The sequence below is a fragment of the Octopus sinensis genome, linkage group LG13, assembly GCF_006345805.1.
Source record: "Octopus sinensis linkage group LG13, ASM634580v1, whole genome shotgun sequence".
Lineage (NCBI taxonomy): Eukaryota > Metazoa > Mollusca > Cephalopoda > Octopoda > Octopodidae > Octopus > Octopus sinensis.
The window spans coordinates 44043585-44052495 of NC_043009.1; positions in this window are offsets into that span (position 1 = coordinate 44043585).

The window sequence follows — 8911 nt, forward strand, 5'->3', positions numbered from 1 at the left end:
ATTTGTTCGACTAAAGGAGGTGCTCCAGCATGGCCGCAGTCAAATGACTGAAACAAATAGAAGAGTTAAAGTAATAATTATGTATATATATATATATAGGTAGTTGAATGAATTATCCTAGTATGGATAATTCGGTTAACCGATACATGGGTAGCAAATTCACGTCAGAAAAACACGGTTGAAGCTACATGCCAAGGGCAGAGATCACGTGCTTTCGTGTGGAATTTTTGTGTGTTTTTAATACAAATAAAGGAAAGAATGGAGTTGAACGACGATTTAACAAAATTCCTTATTCTCGACATATGTTTCGAAGGCTGCATATTCCTAATTTCGAAGGAATAAGGGATGCATTATGCTGCCTTCTCATCATCACTTATGTCAGCATCAAGATGAACAAAAACTCTTAGATGACTGCCCACTCGGAGTCCATAGCATAATGCACCCCTTATTCTTTCGAAATTAGGAATATGCAGCCTTCGAAACATATGTCGAGAATAAAGGAATTTTGTTAAATCGTCGTTCAACTCCATTCTTTCATTTATTTGTATATATATATATATATATAGTAGATAGATATAAATATAATATTACTTTGACTTATTTATTTGTTTCAGCTTTCTATGATATATATATATATATATATATATATATATATATATATATATATATATATATATATATATATATATATATATATGATATACATGTATATATACATGTATGCATGTACCATATATATATATATTATATAATATATTATATACATATATGTATGTATGGATGATGTGTTTATCTCTTTCGCTGTCACCCAATTTCAATATGTCCATTATTTTATCTGTAGGAGGTATCCATTCCTTCCTTAACACTCCTTGCCGCTATAACCACCACCACCACCACCACCACCTCTTCCCCCTCCTCCTCCTCCTCCAATATTCCATATCTCTTTCTTTGAAAATGATAGCTAAATATAAATATTCAACAAACAAACAAGATGACAGTTTCTTGTCATTCTTGCGACGCTACACAGAATCCATATGTAAGGAAGCAGCCTTGTCGTCATTTTGTTTAAAGCGCGAGTCGAAACGCCATTAAAGTGACTCGAGTCAACAGCTGCGACTGTTAAGAAATATTTGAAAAGAAGAGACTGTTGCTGTTGTATTTGTTGCTGTTGTTGATGTTTCTTATTTTCCTCTCTCTTTTAATGTTGTCCATGTTTTACTTGTTACTTTTGCTGTTTTTTTTTTTAATGTATATTTTTCTTTTTGTAATGGTTTAGAACACAGAGACTCTTCATTTTAACACAAGCGAAATTGTCTTGAATATATCATTAGAAAAGATACAATAAACAAAAGAAGTAATAATGGAAGAGAGCGAGAGAGGGAGAGACAGAGAGAAAGAGAAATAGAGAGAGAGAGAGAGAGAGAAGGGGGTATTAAAGACGCGAGAGAGAAAAAGAAGGAGAGAGCGAGAGAGTGAAGTGAAGGATGGAAGTAAATTGATACGTGTGACTTAAAATATATTTATTCACATCCTTGTGTATTTTTGTATGACGTGTATGAGTTAAAAATTGGGATAATTTCGACTTGTTGCATTTATTTATACAACTTTCATGTGTCATTTTTTTCTTGTGTATCTGGAAGTCTGTTTACTCTAGTTTTTTTTATATATTTATCTTCTTTCAGTGAAGAGCTTCAGATGAAAATAAAAAAAAATTAAAAAGAACACAATGTCATACGTTGTAGAAAATGATAATAATTACTCTTCTATACATCTGCAGATGCACAAACAATTATATATGTATGCACACACACATACGTATATGTATGATAGGAGACTTGCTTCCCAACCACATGGTTCTGGGTTCAGTCCCGCTGAGTGACACCATGAACAACTGTTTTCTGCGTGGGTGCATCCAAAGCCTTCTTATTATCCCTACACGTGACTTAAGTGTAAAGCAATATCATTGGACACCGAGCTAAAGATTATAAAAAAAAAGGAAAGAAGCTTGAAAAATTCATTAAACGAAGTCTCTTTAGTAATTACATACTAGGGGCGGCAGAGCCAGAGCCAAGAATATCTGATAATCAAGTAGTATCGGAATTTGTTTGCACAAACGAAAGGAAAGAAGTAATATCTATCAAACCTAGATTTTATGTGGACTATTTTGGAAATTTCGTTTTTATATTCGGTTCCGTAGACCTAGAGTAGAGATGATAAGTTCGTGAATGGCGTCGAAAGGACATTGACAACCTTAGATGATTAATTGATTGACCGAACGGTTAATTAAACAATTGATTAATCAATCGGTTAAATAGTTAACCAATTGACTAATAGAAATAAAGAAGTGAAATAGAACCAGTGCATGTGTTTATAATTGACGTAATGGTTCTCACAAGATAGAACAAAATATGATAATAATTATCCTCTAAAACTTTAATCCCAAAGAAGGATACAAAAAAAGCAGTAAGGTAAACATTCATATTGTGGTTTCGAGAAAATGTCAGTAGAGACTTGCAACGTAAGCAATAACCTATTTATCGTTCCGGTATTCCAAGAGAAATGGTAAGTATCTCTAAAGAGATCCTCCAAATTTAGTCTGGAAATCAAACAGGAAAGGTTGAGTTTGGCAGGAACTGTTAACTGAATGGTTCTTTGGACATTATTGTCCACTTGTCAAACGTTACTGGGAGTAGAATATTTTCAAGTCGAAGGTGTCTCCGATTTTGGACGGCGTTATGGGCCATAACCTATTGAGTTCATTTTCATTCTACAAAACGCAACTTCGTTATTACATATAACTTATGAATCAGAGCGTTAGTAATGGCTGTATCATTAAGAAGCTTGTTTTACAAACACATGGTTTGAGATTCAATCCCATTGCGCGGCACCTTGAGTAAGCGTTTTCTACTATAGCTCCAGACCGGCCAATGCCTTGTGAGCGAAATTAGTAGGATAAACGGAAACTCTGTAGAAGCCTTTTGTATACACACACACACACACATATATATATATTATAAATGCGGCCTTTTAAAGCCTAGCCAGGCTCATGGGCCCGGTTTCCCGGTTTCTATGGCGTATGGGTTCCCCAGCTGGACGGGACGCCAGTCCATCGCAGCGTTACTCATTTTTGCCAGCTGAGTGGACTGGACCAACGTGAAATGAAGTGTTTTGCTCAAGAACACAACGCGTCGCCCGGTCCAGGAATCGAAACCACAATCTTACGATCATGGTGCTGACACCCTAACCACTAAGTCACCTGCCTTCACACAAACACACGCACACACATATATATATGGAAAGAAGAGGTACTATATTCCCACACAGGAAAAAATATAGGAGAATTTGTTTAGGGGTTTGTAAATACACGTGAATTTGAAAAACGTAGTTGTTTTCAAATAGATTTATTCACATACATACCAAACTACTTCCATCAATTTTTTGTTTATCAATGACACAAATATATATAAAACAAGATTTTAACAGAGCTTACAATTACGAATTAGAGGGGTCGGACAAACATGTTTAAACGATCAAATGATCAAATGTTCACATATAATTCAATGGGTTTCACAGGGATAAACACAAACATACATACCCACATGTATATGCATATGTATGCGTGTGTGTATACATACATACATACAACATACATACATACATACATACATACATATATATATAAATGGGTGGCTAATTCGCAATTTTACAACCTAAAGGCAGAAGTATATACGTCACTAAAGTGATAAAGGACACTAATCAGCACCAGTATTGCTAGAAATAACAGTCAAAACAGCTCAATAGCCACAGAATCACTATCTTAATGAGTTGACATGTGAGGCAAGCTCACTACGCATTAAAATGAGCATTAAGATGCGTTAAGCATCAGAACGTGATATCATCGATAATCTGACTATATCTGCGACTGTAGGGAGCTTGCCTCCCATGTCAGCTCATTAAGATAGTGCTTCTGTAGCTATTGAATTCTTTTAACTCTTATTTCTAGCAACACTGGTGTTGGTTAGTGTCCATTGTCAGTTCAGTGACGTATATATATATATATATATATATATATATATATATTATATATAATATATATGTGTGTGTGTGTGGTGTGTGTGTGTGTGTGTGGTGTGTGTGTGTGTGGTGTGCGTGTGCTGTGTGTGAAGGCGCATGGCTCAGTGGTTAGAGCGTCGAGCTTACGATCGTGAGGTTGTGAGTTCGAATCCCGGACCGGGCTGCATGTTGTGTTCTTGAGCAAGACACTTTATTTCACTTTGCTCCAGTTTACTCAGCTGTAGAAAATTAGTTGCGACGTCACAGGTGCCAAGCTGTATCGGCCCTTGCCTTTCCCTTGGATAACACTGGTTGCGTGGAGAGGCGAGGCCGGTATGTATGGGCGACTGCTGGTCTTCCATAAACAACCTTGCCCGGACTTGTGCCTAGGAGGGTAGCTTTCTAGGTGCAATCCCATGGTCAGTGTCGTGACCGAAGGGGGTCTCAGATATATATATATATATATATATATATATTCTAAATAATTGATACAGAATTTAGAGTAGGCTGGAAACTATTTTTATCACAACGATCGTTTCGGAACATTCTGCACTCGAAGAATTCCTAACGTAGATCGAGCGACGAGTGTACATTTACTGTGGATGACGCCAAGTAGTCATAAGAGGAGAACGTGCTCCGCCGGCACACTACTGGGGACATACCCAAAATATAGTTTAGGAAGTAAATTTTAAATTTCAATCTAAACTTTAATTATGACACTCACTCACTCACCTCTCCCCAGATACATTTCCACCCATCCATTCCATAATTCCATTATCCATTCAACCATCATCCATCTATTCATCCATATATATGTGGATAGATGGATGGTTCAATGGATACTTGAATAATGGAATAGATGGGTGCAAATGTATGTATTATATCTACTACATATGTGGAAAATCGGTGTGTGTTTGTTTGTAGTGTTGTTAGCTAACTCATCCTAGCTAACTTGACACGTGAGTAGAACTCATGACTGGAAACCCCGTGACAAACTTATATTGTTGAAAAAAATCGATAACACGGCCCCTGGAAGGGAGCTTTATATCTACCGCATATAAGTAATTTTTTAAACACCCAAGGGAAGTAACCCATAGCACCTGTACAATATTTTTTTAAAACACCCAAGGGAAATAACCCATTTCATTGTTAATGTTCGATTACTTTGAATATTGATTTTTTGTGTGTCATATTTCTAATTATTGCGGACAATATCACTTTTATACTTTATTTGACACGTTAGTAGAACTCATGTCTGTAAACCTCGTGACATACTTATATTGTTGAAGAAAAATCGATAATAGGGCCCTTCCAATGGATCTTTCTATCTACTACATATTACTAATATTTTATTTAAACAACCCAAGAGAAATAACCCATACTACCTGCAGATTTTAGCGAAGCGATCAATATTTGATTCCCACGATCAACCGACCTAATTCTACATTTCACTACTCACAGTTTTGAACTGCTAAACATTATTATTGCATTTTCTTAATTTGAATCTTAAACATTAAAGATTTCATTCATACATTTCTATACATACGTACTTTTTTGAATGCCCATTACACCGAAAATTCTGAATTTTTACAGTTACACTTGTTCCATGACAGTAGATAATTTTTTTGTATTCCACAACGTATTTGTAGTGGCTTCATGCAGACAGCATGGATTCGATCGTCGATTACCAAATGTCACTTAACATTTCAACAGGACTTTTCTCATGGTAAAACAATAGATTTTCTGTGAATGACAGCAGTTATGCATTTCCCAGATGCCTTCGCTAAGCAGAATAATGTCATTGCCTCTCACCAACCTCCGACAACCTCTCTCACCAACCTCCGACAATCTTTCTCGCTAACCTCCGAAAACCTCTCTCACCAACCTCCAACAATCTCTCCCTCCTCCAGCTGACAGTTTTTTTGTACATTTTCGTGATGGAAAATACACCTTTTGTGTTATAACGAAATTGCTTTCTTATATCAGAGTAATAAGGCGTTTCAATAGAACATCTTTATCCCGGGAATTACGGGTACACCAGTTAATTAATTATATATATACATACATATATATATATATATATATATATATATATATATATATAATATGTGTGTGTGTGTGGGTGTGTTTTGTGTGTGCGTGCGATGGGTGAACACACACAAACACACACACACAACACACATACACGCTATATATATATATATATATATAATATATATGATAATAATATATATATAATATAATATAATACTGTAATTGTTCCACGTGTTGTTATTTTTTCTGTTTTTCACGTTTGGATTAACCTTATATATATTATAATGTATATATATATATTATATATATATATATATATATATATAATATATATATATATATATATTATATATATATATATATATTTAAGAAGGATTACGTCCCCTGTAAAGACGTTGGACTCTAAGTTTGAATCATTGAGCAGTTTTTGTTGAATTTTTTTATCACAGAACATACATACATACATACATACATATATATATATATATATATATACATTTCCATCCGTCCATCCATCCATCCATCCCTCCATCCTCCCTCCCTCCTTCCCTCCCTCCGTCTGTCCATCCATCTATTCATCTTTACCCACATACTTGTGCACAAATAAGTTTTGTCCCTTTGAAAGAGACCGCCATGAATCCAGCAAAATGCTTATAGAATACAATGTCTTCTAACAGTGGTGGAAGGGCCACACAGGCTTGGTACCCGACCCTGCAAAGAAGAAAAGCAAAGTTGTTCTCCGTAGGATTCGAACTGAAAACATTAAGGAACGTAAGACGTTTTGTTCCACAGTCTTGCTAAATACGTAGCTATATAAAATAGATTCAGAAACACGTGTACATTCATAAATAATTATATATTTAAATATTTATCTAAGAAATATAAAACGTACGTTCTCACACACATGCATATTTATATATATATATATGTGTGTGTGTGTGTGTGTGTGTGTATGTATATATTTATATACCCATACATTCCTATATATATATGTATATATATGTATACACACATATTAACAGTTAAAATTTGATACATTATGTAAACAAAAGCTTTCATAGTTACTCCTATGTGTGTGCATGCATTTGTATATATATATATATATATATATATATTTACATATGCATATAAATGTGTGTGTGTGTATATATATATATATAGGCACACACACACACACGTACACACACGCACACGCTCTTTAGTCCCACCCACTCTTTACTAATTTGTCGCTTGTTGTTTGCCTTCACTTTAGAGAACTTCCGGTTCATCTTAATTTCTAAAATGATAATCCTGAACAGATATGTTGCTATTTTTTTAATATTACTATTGCAACCACACCTATCGCTACTGCTGAAATGATTCAAATGCACGAAGGCTGACGTCACCTCTAAGCATAGGATCGAGAAAAGAAACTAAGACACCAACAAAAATCTTTATTCGACGCCATCTTTCAGAGGGGCATTATATTCTTCAGGTCAACTTTTAGTTACTCGCGAGCACTTTTAGCCTTCATCACTAATTCAGTTCTCAACCAAATTGAATGAAGTTTGCTTTAGTAATGATGGTCCAGTCCTATGTTACATTAGGAGATAAAATATGATAATTGAAATTTGATATCTCAGTTATATTAAAAGAAAAGTATAAATTAATCGGGTTTAAAAGACTGTGCTCATTGAAGAGTATCTTTGGTGAAAACCGCGTGAAAATATTTGTTACGAAAAAAGTTGTGTGACTTTAAGTCAAAATTGACTTAAATAACTTAGTTATTGTAAAATAAAACGATACAATAGTTGAGTTCAATAGAATAATGTTCAACAGGAACTATCTATAAAAGAAATATGAATACCTTCGTCTTGTTCAAAAGAAAGGAGGGAACGAATCAAATCCTGCACAATGCCGACAAAGTGACGACAACATCCTGTTTGTCACACCATGTTGAGTTTGCCAATGAAATAACTAATGTCGCTATGATAGCAAATGTAAATATGTATCCTTAACTGACTGATAAAAAACTAACAATATCACTAAGGAACCTTCTTAAATTTCTTTCAAAAATCCTCACTACTCTTTTTCTGATAAACATCTGACGCGCGGGACGTGTCCTACGTCAACGAAACTTTAAGTAATGTGGGACTGAGTCAAAATGTTATTACATGCATACATGTGTGTGTGTGTGTGTGTGTGTGTGTGTGTGTGTGTTCCAGTCATAAGACAACGGCCATGTTGGAGCACCGCGTTGTAGAATTAGATGAACTAATCGATATCAGTGCTTATTTTACGTCTGGTAAAAGTCCTTACGGTGACGTAAATAGACTATCACCGGCTGTCAGACTGTGGGAGGGGATAATAAAACAGGGAAAGAGACATGCGCGCACACATGCATAGACATACATCTATTCATACATACATATTATATTTTTATTATTTTATTCGTTTATTTGTTTCAGTCATTTGACTGCGGTCATGCTGGAGCACCGCCTTTGGTCGAACAAGTCGACCTAGTACTTATTCTATCGATATCTTTTGCCGAACCGCTAAGTTACGGTGACGTAAACACACCAACATAAACATATATATATATATGTGTGTGTGTGTGTGTGTGTGTGTGTGTATATATATATATACACACACACACATATATATATATATATATATGTATGTACGTATGTACGTATGTAGATATATATATATACACATATATATAATGTTCCTTCTCAAGCCATGCCAGGCTCATAAGGGCCGGTTTCCGGTTTCAGTGGTAGAGAAATCCTGGACAGGACGCGGGTCCGTCGCACGATTACTCATTTTGTCAGCTGAGTGGACT